The sequence below is a fragment of the Lissotriton helveticus genome, chromosome 7, assembly GCF_964261635.1.
Source record: "Lissotriton helveticus chromosome 7, aLisHel1.1, whole genome shotgun sequence".
Lineage (NCBI taxonomy): Eukaryota > Metazoa > Chordata > Amphibia > Caudata > Salamandridae > Lissotriton > Lissotriton helveticus.
In genome coordinates, this window is record NC_136068.1 from 1,130,691,336 (window position 1) to 1,130,708,883 (window position 17,548).

A 17,548-nucleotide genomic window follows, 5' to 3' on the forward strand; every position below is an offset into this window, starting at 1 on the left:
AAACTGAAAACTGACCCTGAAACATAAAAATACCCCTTTACCTAAAGTGAGAAAACTGACCCTGAAAACAAAAAATCCTCCTGTACCCAAATGTAAATAATATTATGTAATTAACTATTAATGTATTATTAACTAAAAATAATAAGTTAATATATTAGCAAAGTATCTGTAATTAATTGAATGTAATTATTTATAATATTTATTCCCAAACAAATATTTAATAATAACAAATTATAAAAAAACATTTTTGTATAAATAATTATTAAATTAACTAATTATTATTAATTAATTACTAATTATTTACTAATGATAAATATGTACCAAATTATATGATTTTATTAAAAATATAATATTTATTGATAACCAAATAATTGATCATTTAAATTTATCAGAAACATATCATAATTAAATTTTATTTTTAAATTACTCCCCACCCTTATCCCCTATTAACCCAACATCCCGCTCCTAAACATTAAGTACAATTTATACCAATAACAAGAATAAAAATATTTTAGCACATTAACTGTAATTTTTTTAATTTAATTATTAATGAATTTCCCCCCAATTATGTAACTAACTATAACAACTTTTATATATATATAACTATTACTCTAAATAATTTAATTAACTAATTGATATTAAGTATTTATCAATTTATTAGTAATACAAAATTTAAACACAATTATAATAATTAATTAACTAATTAAGAATATTTATTTTCCAATTAACTAATTAATAAAAAATAATTACCAATTAATTACTACTTAAAATTTTATTACCAATTATATTAATTAATTAACAATATTCTATTTCCAATTAACTAATTAATAATAATTACTTACCAATTAATTACTACTTGAAATTTTATTTCCAATTATATGAATTAATTAAATATTTAATATTATTTATTTTCCAATTAACTAATTAATATTATATTACCAATTATATTAATTAATTAACAATATTCTATTTCCAATTAACTAATTAATAATAATTACTTACCAATTAATTACTACTTGATATTTAATTTCCAATTATATGATTTAATTAACTAATTAATATTATGTATTTTCCAATTAACTAATTAATATTATTTAATTACCAATTAATTACTATTTAAAAATTTATGGATATTTATATTAATTAATTAACTAATTATTATTAATTATTTCCCAATTAATTAAAATATAAAAATATTTACAAACATATATAAATTATTTATTTATTTTAAATTACTCCCCACCCTTATCCCCTATTAACCCAACATCCCGCTCCTAAACATTAACTACAATTTATATTACTATTAAAATTTATTTATATTTTTTACCTTTTTTCAACATAATATCGATAATTTTTCCTTTGACTATTAATCGATATTTTGTCATGTCGATATTTTTGAGTCGATATTTTTGTACTCGATATTTTATTATCATTATTGTACTCGATATTTTTCACAACGATATTTTTGTTATCGATATTTTATCATATTCGATATTTTTAACTCGATATTTTGTCCATTCGATATTGTTGAGTCGATATTATGTCTGTGCACCCTTAAAAACATGAGGATAAGTGGCACAAGAAAGCGCTAGGTAGAGAGGCAGGGACGGTGATTAAAGTTTGAGGCTAAGTGGCAAGGAAAGTGCATGGCAAAGGGAACAGAATATGCACTGTTGTGGCAACAAAAGCGTAAAAAGCCTATAATACTTTGGCAACGCCACTGGGAAAGCGACCGAGCAGGGGGGCAGCAGAAGAGTGTAGTGCTGCTGTGATGAGCCTAAAAATATGTCGGCCCCAATTCAATGCCAAATCAGCAATGAACTCTGCTAAACCTTAAAAATGTTCAAATTGTTTTCAGTTATAATATAAAAACGAATTAGTCCACAAGGCAAATCTGACTGTTACTGTACTCTTGTAGTAAAGGAAGTAAGGTGTTCAAAAGAGTAACAATATGCCACCGAAAAACTCAAACTACGTCAGAGGGACTCTTTGCTCTGTTTCGTTAGTACATCTTTTTACGACCTAGGTTTTTGACTGACAACTTTATACGTTCTGGGAGTTGTCATGTTTTTTTTTATTGTACCAGCTGGATTAGCATGCTGGATATAGTAATTGAACTGACACACCGGATAACAAGCCCCATACTAGAAACCTGATATCCTAACAACATGGAGCAACGCACAAGGAAGGTAGCAACCCTAGACTATATATTTATAGGAGAGTAGTCCTTGCGCTGCATTCTGTTAAGAGCTCTAGTTAATCACGAGCACTTATATTAGAATAAATGTAAGGACTAAGTACGGGGCAAATGATAGGCAGAAAGTGAAAAACATATGGGTAAGTGTTAGGACAGAGTGCGGGATAAACAAATAGGCATGATGAGCGAAGAACATAAGGGTAAGTGGCAAAGCAAAGTGTGGAGCACAGGGACTGGGCACAAGAGAGAACAAGCAAAGTATGTGAACTGAAGAAAGGAAAGTGGGCTTGAGGGTAGGGGGAGAGACGGGACATCGTCAAGTGATTGGACTCGTGGGGCTAGAGTACGAGCTTGGAATGTGATCCGAGAGACCCTATGGTGCCAGCTAATACCTCATGTCAGGATGACCGGAGGCGGGTGTGCTATCGAGAAATTACCACCGAAACCGAAGCCAGCTATGCTCTTGCGCCTTGCTGACAGCCTCGCTCAATCGAGGCGCTCTGAAGATGATGCGGGTCAAGTTGACACTCTAACCCAGCTTTTTGTGGACTAGTTTGACAGCTCTTCCACACTCCACTCAAAAGAAACGCAGATAGATCTTTCACCGAGGCCTTACACTCCTCTATAAAGCAAATTTTGTAGCAACGCTTCCAGGTAGCGAGGCAAGCGCTTACTGCCATCACTGACAGGGCTAATCTGCGTTTCATCCTTGGGAGGTCGTTTACAAAGTGTAATTTAAAGGGCACTTCACAACAAGCGCTGTGTAGGTCTCTGAACGTTGTGTGTGTGATGGGGTGGGGGCACGGCACCTCCGATCAGTACAGCACAAATGGCCCAATCTTGAAGCGAATAAGCAGGAGCTCGGCTGGACTTCTGGGGCTGGCAACGGGCTAAAGGGGGGAGGAGAGACAGTCCGTAGGCAGACAGCCAGAAACACACCAGTGAGTAAACAAGACGGTAATATTTGAGTAAGATGGCAGGTTGCTGCCATTGTTTTATGTAAGTGTGGCATGGACTGAAAATAAAGAATACAAAAATACGTGCTCTTTGGTGAGGGAGGGGGAGGGAGTTAAAGCATGGCAGGACTGTTCATGCACAGAAAAAGACGGTGCTCAAAGTAGGAATAACAAGCGGCTCAGGGAAAGAAAGTGATGGGAACGGTAGGCTGCCAGTGGGAGGGAAAATGCAAGTGTATTCACAGGAAGTGTCAACATCCACAATAGCTGCTTCCAGCCCCAATGAAGAGATTCATTCAGCCCCTCCTTCAAGGGGCACACTCGCATTTGGACTGTTGAATGATGGCTACCCATGTGTTCTGGATAGAAAACAACAACATAAAGTCATGTGCAAAGATGCGCAAAATGTATTTTTGGAATTAACTCGCTGTGTAAAAACCCCAAAAAAAGAAATAAACTGAGGATTGCTGTGCATGATGTGAGCTTTCTTTGGGAATATTGCCATCATGTGGTTAAAGGCGGAAGTTTTCAGAAGCAGCGAAAGGAGAATGAAAGTTAAAAAAAACAAGCCCTCGGCATTGCACGCTGGGGGAAAATTCATGCTTGAATGCCGAGAGAGTTTCACACTTCAAAGGTGGGAGGGAACCTTTGAAGTGTGAAGCTCTCTCGGCATTGCTGTGGCGGGTCTGAAGCGAGTGCACGGGCACATGAACTGCATGTAATCCGAATCCGCGCTTGGTTTAATGACTGTTTCAGCTACAATAGATCGACATCTGCAATGCGCAAGCGCATTGGCAGAGGTCGACCTAAAAAATGTACAGGTTTGCTAGGTTACCCCAGGTGCCAGCTGAGCTAGGGCCCAAAATCCACAGCTACCCGCCTTGCAAAAAAGGGGTCAGTTTTGAGTGGAAAAATATGATGTAGACATATTGTGTTTTGGGCTGTTTCAAGTCCTGGGTACTAGGGCTACCTTTAGTGGACTTGCTCCTTCCATAGTGCAGCGCTGCTGCCCCCATCTGCTGCTGCTGACCTGGAGGTCAGGAGGTCAAGGCCCTCCTCCACCCGCAGGCTCCTGCCTGCGCCTCATCCATGGTGGTCCAGTGCTAGAGTGTCACCACTCTGCTGATAGGCTGCCCTTCGGTCCCTCCATCTGCTTTTTCTGTCTCTCTTTCAGCGTTTCGCTCTCTTTTTACTCCTGCCTCTGTCTTTGGCTTGTTTTCTTTCCTTTTACTTTTCCTCCTGTTTTTTCTCCCTTGTCACCCCTATGATCCCCTGTGGACCCCCCCCAGTGTCACTTCCCGTTCCCGGATTCGCCCATCTCCCAGCTGTCCAGACCCCCCCGCAGCACTACGTACCAAAGGCAAGACTGGCTGTACTCATCAACGCCCAACTCTCTGAGTTAATCGAAGTGAACCACTTCCTGGACACCTCCCAATCCCGCTTCTGAAGCAAGCACAGCAAAGAGACTGCACTCAGTTTCTGCCAACAATGACATCCGCTCCCTCTTTGACCGGGGGCAGACCGCACCCATCATCCTACTAGACCTCATGTCTGCCTTCAACACTATCTTCCACCGCACCCTAATCATGAAACTCTATGACTCCAGCATCCACAAAAAAGGCACTGCACTGGTTCCACTCCTTCCTCACCGGTGGGAGTCAGCGAGTTAGACTACCACTGTTACTCTCAGAACCCACACAGATCAGCTGTGGAGTGCCTCAGGGTTTCTCCCTGAGCCCCACCCTCTTCAATGTCTACATGGTTCCCCTTGCAGCCAGCGTCAGAAGCCACGGACTCAACATCGTCTCCTGTGCCGACAACACCCAGCTGAACCTCTACCTCATCAATGAACCCAAAACCGCCAGAATCAACTTCCAAAATGGAATGAAGGCCGTTGCTACCTGGATGAAAGAAAGCTGCCTCAAGCTCAACTCGAACAAGACCAACGTACTCATCCTGGGCCCCATCCCTTCAGCCTGGAATGGCTGCTGGTGGCCAGCCACCTTGGGATCCCCAGACCGTGACATAGCGCACACGCATCCTCTGCATCATACTAGACTCTTTGCTCACAATGGACCGCTAAATCAACTCAGTTTCCTCAGCTAGGTTCCACTAGCTCTGCCTGCATCAAAAGACATTCAGATGAATCCCAACAAAATCCAGAAAGGCGGTCATCCACACACTCATCACCAGCAAACTCAACTACGGCAACACACTCTCTAAGCCAGCGTCACCCAGAAACAGCTCATGAAACTACAGAATGTTCAAAACATCACAGCCAGACTGGTCCTCATCATCCCCCACCACAGCCACATCACGCAACACCTTCGACAAATCCATTGGCTGCCAGTCAACAAGAGAATCACCTTCAGCTCCTAACTCACGCCCACAAAGCTCTACATGACAAAGGACCAGCATACCTGCACCAGCGCCTCACATTCCACGTACCCGCCAGACAACTCCGCTCCCCCCAACTTGCCCTAGCCTCCATCCCAGGATCCACAAGACCAGAACCGGAGGAAGTTTGTTCTCCTACCTCGCCGCCAAGACCTGGAACACCCTGCCCCTCCACCTTAGGTAATCCGTGTTGCTGCCCAATTCAGGAAGGAGGCCAAGACCTGGCTCTTCGAATGATCCTCCACCCAGTGCGACCAGCAGCCCTCCCACCCCCAGCACCTTGAGACCCTCAGGGGTGAGTTGCCATGCTATACAAGCCCCTTATTGATTGACCTAGCAAAGTGACGTACCATCTTTATTGTGAGACTTGGGAGGATGTTGTGGAGAAGGAAATGTGTGGCTTCACACAAATTTCAGAACTTTCCATCTAGGAAATGTGATGAACATATGTTTTTTTAGTCAAAGTTTGAGGGTTGTAAGGAATTTTGAGTAACAAAACCTGGTGAGAGTTGTGCAAGTCACACCACCCTGGATACCCCATGGCGTAGTTTTAAAAAATGGACAGGTTTGCTAGATTTCTCTAGGTGCTGACTGAGCTAGGGCCCAAAATCTGCAGCTTCCCACCATGCAAAAAAGGGTCAGTTTTGAGTGGACGACCGTGATGTATCAATGCCGCGTTTTGGGCTGTTTTCTGATGCGAGTATTTGGTTTAATCACACATGTGAGATACAATTTTTAATGATAGACTTTGAGAATATCTGGGAAGAAGGAAATTCATGGCTCTCTGCAGATTCGACAACTTTCCATCACAGAAATGTAAGGAAAATATGGTTTTTAGTCACAATTTGAGGTTTGCAAGGAATTCTGGGTAACAAAACCGGGCGAGAGTCACTCAAATCACCCCACCCTAGTTTTCCCAATGTGACTAATTTTTGAAAAGGTGCAGAATTGCTAGGTGTCCCTAGGTGTCGGCTGAGCTAGGGTCCAAAATCCACAGATACCCATCTTGCTGAAGACTGAGATGTATCCATGTTGCATTTTTGGCCATTTCCTGTTGTGGGTACTAGGCCTACCCACACGAAAGAGATATCATTGTTATTGGGTGACTTTGGGGAATGCTGGATAGGAGGAAATTTGTGGCTTTCCATACATTCCAGAACTTTCCATCACAGAAATGTGAGGAAAATTTGTTTTTTTTAGTCAAAGGTTTGCAAGCGATTCTGGGTAAAAAAACCTGGTGAGAGCCCCACAAGTCACTTCACACTAGATTTCCCTACATATCTAGTTTTCAAAACGTGACAAGTTTTCTAGGTTTCCCTAGGTGCTGACTGAGCTAGGGCCCAAAATCCATAGCTCCCCACATTAGGCCACATTAGAAAAATATGGTCTTTTTTGAGTGGAAAAATGTGATGCATTGATGTTGTGTATTTGGTCCATTTCCCTATTGAGAGCATTAGACCTACCCACAAAAGTGAGATACCTTTTTGTTGGAAGGCATGTTGGAGCAGACAATAGTCAAACATTTGTTATTACCAATTGCATTTCACTGCATTTGTGCCTCCCAAATGTAAGCCAATCTGTAAGCAAGAAGACATTTTGAAAAATGCGCTCTAAGTCATATAATTCAGAGTTATACAAATAACTAATGCTCCTAAACTTCACATCTTATGCCCATTTCAGAAATACATAGGTTTCCTTAATGCCCATTTTTCAACTCTACATATTTCACCATATGAATTGGCTTTAGTAAAACCATTGTATGGTGCAACTCAGTTGTTGGCTCTGGATGCCTTAAGTTCTTGGAGAACCTACAAACCGTATATAAATTCCTGCAACCAACAGAGTCTGGCAAATGTAATGGTATATTGCATTTATAAATCGGCCATTGTGACAAAAGTTACAGATCAAAATGTTGTCACCCTCATTTTCAATATTCCTTTATTTCAACAGTTAATCTCTTTGGGAAAATCTTGAGGGATCTACACATATGACCCGTTGCTGAATTAGGAATCTTGTCTACTTTTCAGAAATCTATAGCTTTTCTGGGTCACCCATTGGTTTCACACTAGTTTCCACCACAAACTGGAAGTAGGCTGAGAGCAGAAGAAAGAGAAACATGGGCCACTTCTTTGAAAGATGCCGAAACTGTGGTAAAAAAGTAGGTTTCATTATTCAGCTCTCTATTGTCCTAAAAGTTGAGAAGATGGTGACTTTACCACAGCAACTGGATCGCTGGTGCCATTTTCAGGAAGAAAAAAAATATTTTTCATATTTTTCCTTCCCAAAAAAAAAATATATATATATATAGCTATTTTGCCTATTTTCTTGATCCCCTCCAGGGCAATCAAACTCTAGGTACCCTTAAAACGTTTCCCCAGGATGTGGGGGGAAAAGGACGCACATTTCGCGTGGATACCTAAGCACAAACTACCTCAAATAACCCAAAAAAGTGCTCAACACTGAGAGGAAAATGGCCCAGCAGTTAGGTGGTGAAAGGCATTGATGCAGTTGTACATATACATGAACGGTTTAGCACTCGAAAACACATTTTTTCTGTCAGGAAAACATGCAAAGTACTGAAAATAATTAATTGTTGGCTCCTAGCGTTCTGTTTTAAAAGAAAACCCTGGGTTTCAACAATGAGTGCACATACAAAAGAGGAACATATGCCAGAGAAGGGGACACATGAGAAGGTAAGAACGTGTTCTGCAGACTGATTGGCTGTTTCATTTCGCCATGCTTCCAGATAAAGGCAGTTGTTTGTTAGTGTTATCTTTACAGTTAGTTTGAAAGTAAACAGAGTAAAGAAAAAAATGTCTAATCCTCGCCTTTTTTTTTCCTTTAATCAAATCATAAATCCCATTCAGGAAAATTAAGGGAATCTGTATGTATATTTTATTCTGATGAGGGGCATGACAGAACAAATCAAAGAAGCAGTGAAAATGACACTTAAAGTTTTAAGGAAATCCGAAAATTGTAAGGGATAGAAACCCCCAACCTATTTCGTTAAGCAAACAGCAAAACTTTAGATACTTTGGGTTCAGTATCATTTTCAGCTTAGCTTGTTAGATTATATTGGAGTTTGGTATTTGGGAAACTTCTTGAAACCTCGTCCACACGAGCCTAGAAATGTTAGCCATGGAAAGTGGGCCATCCTTTGTCAGAGCCAAAAATAAACAAACGTGAGTTAAAATAATTGCTTAATCAACAGTTTTCTGCCATAGCCCCCTAAAAACCGGGTTAAATTAATCATCTCACGGGGAGATAGATTATAAGTAATTAACATAATGATGACTTTGCACAGCTGGCAACGATTTTGCTCAATTAAAAACACAAATAAACACCTCTGGAAAACGTTGGTGAGCTGATTTTAAACTGTCTGCTGTGCCTTGAAGATTTATCTTCCTCATTTAGTCAGCACCAAAAAAAGTTTCATTTTTTATTGTGAAAATGTGTGAAACAGGGGTTGCCTCTGCACCAGACACGAGAAATTCTCTTGTTAAAGTTATAAATCTCATTGGACTCCTGTGTTTACAGTTTTGTCTTGTGAGTAAGGCTCTAGGCTTTGATCAGTGGCAAACAACTGGACTTCTCGGATTCCAGCTGTCAAGTAAAGGATTGAACACTGTACGCCCTGGCGTGGACGCCATTTGCTCTGTGCAGTTGCTTAAGTGGCTCTGCACTGTATACTGCTCGGCGCTCGAAAGCGACCAGTCAGGAATTGCATAAAATTACGACCCTGACTTGCCTGGGGAGAAACGCACTTGGAAAACGGAGCGAGAACTGTTAATAAATTGATTTTGTGGGCTTCTCTTACACCCACAGTAAGCTTCCTTTATGTATGGATTTGAAACTGATTTACCCACAAAGCAGCAACTTACATCAAGCTCGCAAACCGAAATATCAGAGTGAATATTGGTGAAGGGAAAGTACTGTGTAATGAATGGATGAAATTATGTTTTAGTTTTAAATTCATAATAATGTTGTAAGGAAATCCTAGAACTGCTTGCTTTTTCGGGTGTATATTATTAGCTTGACTTAAAATACTAAATAATTAATTTCCAGTTAGATTTTTAATTATTATTATTATTATTATTAGTATTTTTATTATATTTAGACTTTTCATGAAGGGAGACAGACGTAATTGTAGAGAGGCCTTCACCTTCTGTCTACATGGTCAATCAAACTTCATTAGGTCCTGTATATTTTAAACATGTTAGGAAGCCCATTTTATGACTTGCAACCTATGCACGGTAATGACAGAAAGGGCCACAAATGGATTGTATGATGTCCCAAGGATGACATAACGCTTATCACTGGGGAAGCTGGGATTTTTCTCTAGACTTTTCTTACCCATCTCTAGAATCCCAAACCAGGTCGACTGGAGCTTTTTCCCTGTTCTAGAAGTATAAAGAAAGATTTTGCAATGATGACTTTAAACAATTACCAAATAAATCTAATTGGACTCAAAGGACCACTGACTACGTCTACATTTTTTAAGATTTATTACAAGGCCAAAAATAGCTGAACATACAAACATCTCAGCAAAAGGTTCAGAAAATAAACTGCCACTAATACAAACATAATCCTGCGCAGGATCCTTAAACGACTCAGAATAAAAAGCAAAGTCAACTCGAGTAACATTAGGCAACCAAGAACAGTCACAGCTTGAAGTCTGGACTGCATTAACAAAGGAAAATGAATGGTTATCGGTCCCTACACTATATCCATCCAGCGTCCGTTGGAGTGTCCTTGGTTCCGATGCAACTTCTCGCTAAATGTTGCAGTCCCAAAATCTTTGGCAGCTTTTCCTCCATTCGCGCCTACTATCCTAACTCCTAAACAATGGACTCCTCTACCTAACGAGCCTTGTGGCCTTGCACCTGCAAGCTGAAATACATGGAAACATCTCTGCACACATTCAAAGTTACAATTCAACATTTGCTGGAGACAGCTTCTTTCCCAGAGACAGAAAATCATTCCTTCTCGGCTAAGGCTAACAAAGGAAAATACAGTTAGGACTCTACTGGCTTCAACATATCTCGGGCCCTTGCACGTTACATGCATTTTTAACACAACAGAACATTACATTTCATTACTACAACGCATTAATTCTACCTTCGATGTAAGCAATATGTTTCATGTCAAAAAGCCTACGTTAATTCTCTCATTAATAAACACGCATATTTCAAAAAGCATTTAGTTAGTAAAACAACATTTCTCATGTGGTTACATTTCTGTATTTGGCAACACTGCATTTCTATTAAAATCTACATTAGTCTCCAATTTATAAACACATTAATAGTTATCATGCGGATTCTCAGCCTAACATTATATGTCTAACCTACATTAGTAAGCCCTCTAACTAAATATGTGGGTGCTGACTACTCGGGATTATGGTGCACCCCTATGAATTTCAAAGTAACATGGTGCTCTCTCAGTTCCCCCCTTCGATGACCCGTGTCATCACACCCTACACCATCCTTAGGGAAGAAACAATTTAAACAGAGCTTGAAGCCATTTTTCCTCTCCCGAGCATTTCCATGTTCTTCAGACTTTCATACTGACTGTCCTGCAGTCTCTCCATTCGTCTCTCTTGCATTCGCATTGACCTCTCCAATCGAATTTACTTGAACCACTTGTACGCTCTAACCAATCCCCACAATTCTACCTCATAACACACCACTATTATTATGGGCTTCAAAATGTAACTAAGAATCCCTTTCCCAAGGTTAGCAAACCAACTTCTAACCTTTCCAAAACCCTTTCCAATCTTTTCCCACACAGTTTCTTCAGTCAAGTCCTCAATCTCATAATGAATCGCAGTAATGTTGCTTATATATTTCTCCAGATCCTTGCTATTATCTGGTATATAAGTGCAACATTCCTGAACCTTCAAAAGTTTACGGACTCCTCCCTCTTTAGCTAGAAGGACGTCTAATTCAAGACGATTTTGTAAAATAATAGTCCTTATTGACAACATCTCACCTTCCACCAACACCAACGACTTAGCTGTAGTCATTGACAGCTCATCCACAACAGTCGCCAGCCTTCTTATCTTTATATCATTCATGATCACTCCCAAAGTTGGTATCATTGCTCCAAAAATATCTCCAACTATGGCTCCTGCACTTTACCCTCGCTTCACTCTCACATGTTGTCCTCCCTCCAGCAATTCGAAATCTTCTGTATGATAAATCTTAGGAAAAATGATCACCAAATAGCACGTTCCATACCATTTCTCAGGAAGTCGCACATAAGCCTTCCTCCCACAGACAAAATACACCGTCGGAATCACTTGCACCACACTCTGCAAGAAATCCACAATACTCCAAAGAGAAAGTACGCTCACACGTGGTGTGACCTATGTTGACATTTTCATAATATGTCTGTGGTCGGTGAATGCACAACTTCCCCTTCTGCACTGCATCTAGAGCTATTGGACCATAAGTTCCTTTAGACTTGTGCAATTTCTCCTCATCTGTCCAATCCACTTTTCCTTGTCCTGAATCTCGCAACTGTTTTTGTTTTCAGTATCTATCTTCTATGTGATCAATGAATTTCTTCTCTGTCCCTGACAACAGGCACAGCAAATTATGACAATGCGCATAAGCTGTATCCAACTCCTGGGTCGGAATAAAATACGTTCCAAGTCTGTCCTCTGACTTATAATAATCATATTTGTTCAAATGCTTGTAAGCCGGCACTTCAGGAAGCACCGCATCATAATTCAAAAATAAATATTCAAAATGGTTACAACCATAAAATATGCTTAGCAGCAAACTACATGAAATTCCATATGTCAATGGAAGATGGTGGTATCTAATACCCTCGTCTACAGAAGCAGGCAATTGCATGCACACATAACAATCTTTCGCATCCATTGCATCAATGTCCTCATACAACAACTTTGCATATGCATTAAGCTTGAAATTACCCTTGGACAGATCTACTTGAAATCTACGACTTTCTTCTAGCAGCAAAGCTCTCTCACGTCCTACCTTTACCTCTTCTTTGCTAGGAGTAGTAGGTGTAGGTGTACCCTCGACCTCTACTGCCTGCTCATGTGGTACTAAATATGAGACTACAACTACTAGAATAATGAAGAGTATAACTCCTCCTATCAATGTGCCTACAATGCACCTAGCTCTACGATTCGGGTTTCCAGCCTCCATGGTCTCAAGACTTGCTTTTCAATATAGTAATTCAACAGCAGTGTTCAAAAGTCTTTTCCTCCTCCTTCCTGTAGAAGCACTCAGGCCACACCTCATAGGCCGAAAGTCCCCTTTTATTTACAGTTCATTATTTACAGCGAACAATAGACAAACCTAACCCTTCTCCGTTCTCTATGGGAAGTCCCTAAGTTTCTTCTTCTTCCACTCGGACCTAGGTTATTTACAGCAAATATTTACAACAGTCTCATTCATCAATAATAAGGTTTGTTCCAACCGCTTCTAGCACATACTCCAAAAGTTCAAGACGAATAACAATGGATTCTTGAGCTGATATTTCAGGGCCAAAGGTATGAAAAAGTAATCTACTCGAAATCAGATGATGAATTCTGCTTAAAATCGGTGGATTCGGAACAGTGATGGTCAGTACACCTACGATCTCAACAACAACAGCACGTCCAGCTTGATGTTAGGACTGGTACTGATCACTGTCACTGCCCTCACCCTCCCCGATCTCAGTATGCCTGGCATCAGTCACTGGGTAGGTCCACTCAGGATTAGCGTACCTTTGACAAGGCACTCTCTTTCACCTTGATCTTCTCAATCCTCCATGAGTTTGCCCTTCCACGTCTCCATCTGATTCGGACTCCTCAGACACAGGAGCAAGATTTCTTTCGGAAACCAACCTCAGGTTGAGTCGCCTTTGTCTTCCTGGCCACTGCTCCCCTGCTCTGCTGGTCCTCCTGATCTCGACCTGCTCACTTTGCTCACTGTTTTCTGTAGCTGAATTCGGCTTTGGGTCACTTTCACAGTCACTTCCCCTTTCAGAAACCGTTTAAAATTCACTTTCGCTGTGACCCTCCTCAGCTTGGTCCGGTGAGTCATCAGCTTCTTCAGGCACCCTCACAGCTTGGCTCCTTCCCTCCTGTGGCTCTGCCACTCAACTGGATTTTCATCAAGGAGAGGAGCTGTTTCTTCCAAGGGTGCTGGAACTCAACATGTGTGTGAAGCATGCACCCAATTCGGTAGCCCTCGACACTTCACAGCAGTGTTTGTGATAAGGATGACTTGATAGGGCCCCTTCCAAGAGCATCCAAGCCACTTTTTCTCACGTGCTTCCGAACCAGCAACTAGTCCCCCGGACTCAGGTCATGGCAGAGATCACTGGAAGCCGGAACCACAGCAGCCTGCCCCTGACTAGACACAGAATGGATGACATCAGCGAGTCCCTTGGAATAATCAAGGTTCAGATCATCTGTGATACTCAGCAAGGCTGTCAATGGTACTGCTGGTAACCTCATTGCCCTCCCCATCAGCACTTCATGAGGCGAGAGACCTGTTCTCCTGTCTGGGGTACTGTGCATACTCATTAGCACCAAAGGCAAGGAATCTTGCCACCTAAGAGACGTGGATGAGCACACTTTCGCCATCCGAGCTTTCAAAGTTCCATTGATCTGCTCCACTATCCCAGAAGCTTCTGGTCGATAACTACAATGGAGTCTCTGATCAATGTTCAGTGCGGTACAAATCATCTTCATTATCTCACTATGGAAGTGAGTTCCTCTGTCCGATTCCAAAGAGGTCGGGACCCCGAATCTAGGCACTAATTCCCTCAACAGTAGCTTAGCTACCGTAAGTGTGTCGCACCTACGTGTTGGGTATGCCTCCACCCACCGTGAGAACACACACACCACCACCAAAATTTACCTCAAGTGATTGCATCTTGGCATCTGAATAAAATCCAATTGCATTCTTTTGAACAGTCCCTCTGACCTTCCAATGTGACTTATGGTGACTGCAGTCCTCTTTCCAACATTCTTTTGTTGACACGTAACACACCTTTGACATACAGCTTCTGCCACTGCACGGAACTTTGGATTATGCTATGTCTGTCTGAACACTCGTATCATCGCAACTCTTCCCAAATGAACTGCACCATGAATCTGTCTCGCCATGGGACCCAACAGCTCATGTGGCAACACCGCTCTCCCATCAGTCGAGACCCAAATGTCCACATCTCCTTTCACGCAGCCTGAATTAATAAACACATTTTTCTCATTGTCGGACACTTGTTCCTGCATGCATCTGAGTTCATCCCAAGTATCGGCTATGGCAAGCATCACGTCTAACTCAGTTCTTTCCTTGCATCCTTCTATCTCCTGTTCAGTAAATGAATAACCTTGCTCAGCACAGAATCGTGCAACTTAATCCGCATAGCGGTTTCCAAGTGACACGAAATTAACCCTGGGCGTAGTTCACGAAGTAGTGCTACGCGAAGCTACGCGAAACTACGCGAAGTGCACTTCGCACTACGCGAACTTCACGTAGCACTACGCGAGCTGCGTAGTAGCATGTTAGCACTGTACAAGATGCATTTTCAATGATTGCACAGTGCGAACAAGCATCCGGCACTGTGCAATCATTGAAAACGGCATCTTGCACAGTGCGACCTGTAGTTTTCTGCCGCTCGAGTAGATTTTGACTCGAGCGGCAGCTTTCTCAATGCGAATTGGTAGTTTCTCATCGCGAGCGGTTGCGAGCATGCACGACCACTCGCAATGAGAAACTTGACCTCCCCGCATTGAGAGTCTCGCCGGGATGTAATTTTGCTTGCTCGCGGTCGCGAACATGACGTTGAGGACCGCGAACAAGCAAAAAATTACCGCTGCACTACGCTACGTTGCGCTACGCGTGTTCGCACTGTGCTACGTGCAGCTCGCGTAGTGCGAAGTTGCGTAAACTTCGCAAACTACGCGAGCGTAGTGTAGTGCTTCGCCCAAGGTTACACGAAATCTGTCCCTTTACCATGAGCCGTTCACTTCACAACAGCAATCTCTAAGGGTTCCTGCAAAGATTCTAGAAGCAGCCTAACAAATTCTCCATTCCGGATTGGTGTTCCTGACGAAGTTATGTAACCTCTCTGAGACTATAGCTGTCCATAGTCATGAACCACACCAAACCCATATTGGCTGTCAGTGTAAATGGTGATCCGAATTCCCTTTGCGGCCAGGCAGGCACGTGTCAAAGCTATGAGTTCAGCCACCTAAGCGGAGTATACTCCTTCAGGCATGCAGCTTCCACAACTCCTGAAATGGTACATACAGCAAATGCTGCTCTCAACTGACCAACTCTGTCTCTTATACACGAACCATCGACAAAGAAAGTTTCATCAGGGTCAATCAATGGTTCATCAACAATGTCAGGTCTCGGTTTGGTGTAAAGTTTAGTCACATCAAGACAATCATGGTCCTCACAATCTTCATCAAGCATGTTTGGCAACGGCATCAAAGTAGCAGGATTCAAAACAGAGCACCTCTTGAGGGTCACATTCTCCGCAGCAAGTATAACGTGCTCGTAGCGTGTGAGCCTGTTTCTCGTCAAGTGCTGTGTCTTGGTCCTGGTCATCAGTAACTCAACTGAGTGTGGTACAAAAACAGTCAATGGATGACCCATAACAATGCTTTCATACCTTTCAATGCTGACACCCGTTGCAGCAACGGATTTGAGACATCCGGGCAACGCTGAAGATACTGGATCTAAAGTAGCTGAGAAATAGGCAACCAGTCTACGGGCACCTCCATGATCCTTGGTCCCATGGTACCGTATCGCTCACCTTCTTGTGCATTAGTCTCTGTAAAGGCTTTGCCTTCAGTGAGAAGTTGGCAATCAACTAGCGACAATAGCCATCCATCCCTAAGAACATCCTGACCTCCCTCTGGCACCATCATTTTCAATATTGCCTCAACTCTATCTGGTGACACTTTCCGTTTGCCCTTCTCTATCCTGTGCCCCAAATACTGCACCTTATTTAGACAGTACTGTAACTTATTTGGCGACACCTTGTGTCCATTCTCTGCCAAATGGTTCAGTAGGGCGATGGTATCAATCCTGCACGCATCTTCAGTCTCTGACGCAACAAGGAGGTCGTCTATGTACTGGACGAGAACGGAGTTCTGCGGTAGTACTAGACTTTCAAGATTCTTCTTCGAGATCTGATTAAAAATCGATGGGCTACCCGTGTACCCCTGAGGGATACAACACCACATTAAGACACGATTTTCCAGCCTGAAAGAGAATAAAAATTGGCTCTCTTCATGCAAAGGTATCGAGAAGAAAGCCTGGCAGAGATCTATCACAGTGAATCACTCAGCTTGGCACGGGATCTGAAATAGGATCACAGACGGATTCGGTACCACTGGACAACATGGAACAACTATGTTGTTCACTCGGCGAAGGTCTTGTACAATCCTAAACTTCCCGCTCAGCATCTGCAATCCCAGTATTGGCGAGTTACATGGACTCCCCAATATCTCCTTCAGTATTCCCTGTCTGATCATAGACTCAATCACAGGCTTTATCCCTGCAATCGTTTCTGGGGTCAAATTATACTGGGGTGTTCGGGGAAAGTCAACATTCTCCTTAACCTGAATCTTAACTGGCTCAACGCCCTTGATCAAGCCTATGTCTTCTCCAGTAAAGTCCCACAACACCTGGGAAACGGAGTCTCTCAAATCAAAAGGAAGCTCTTCTACTGTCAAAGCAGGGTACATTTCTATGCACACATGCTGATTTGCGACCTTGAAGGTAGCGTCGTCATCATTAGTCTGTAATTGCACTCCCTTGGGGGTGCAATAGATGGTGCAATTGAACTTGCACAGGAGATCCCTCCCTAGCAAACAAACAGGACTTGAATCACACACCACAAATTAATGTCTCTCCCTAAACGTCCCTATCTTCACAGGAATTGGTTCTGTCAAAGGATTCGTCATCTTCCTATTGGCAACGCCTACAACTTGGATTGTCTGTCCCGACAGGGGTAGATTTGG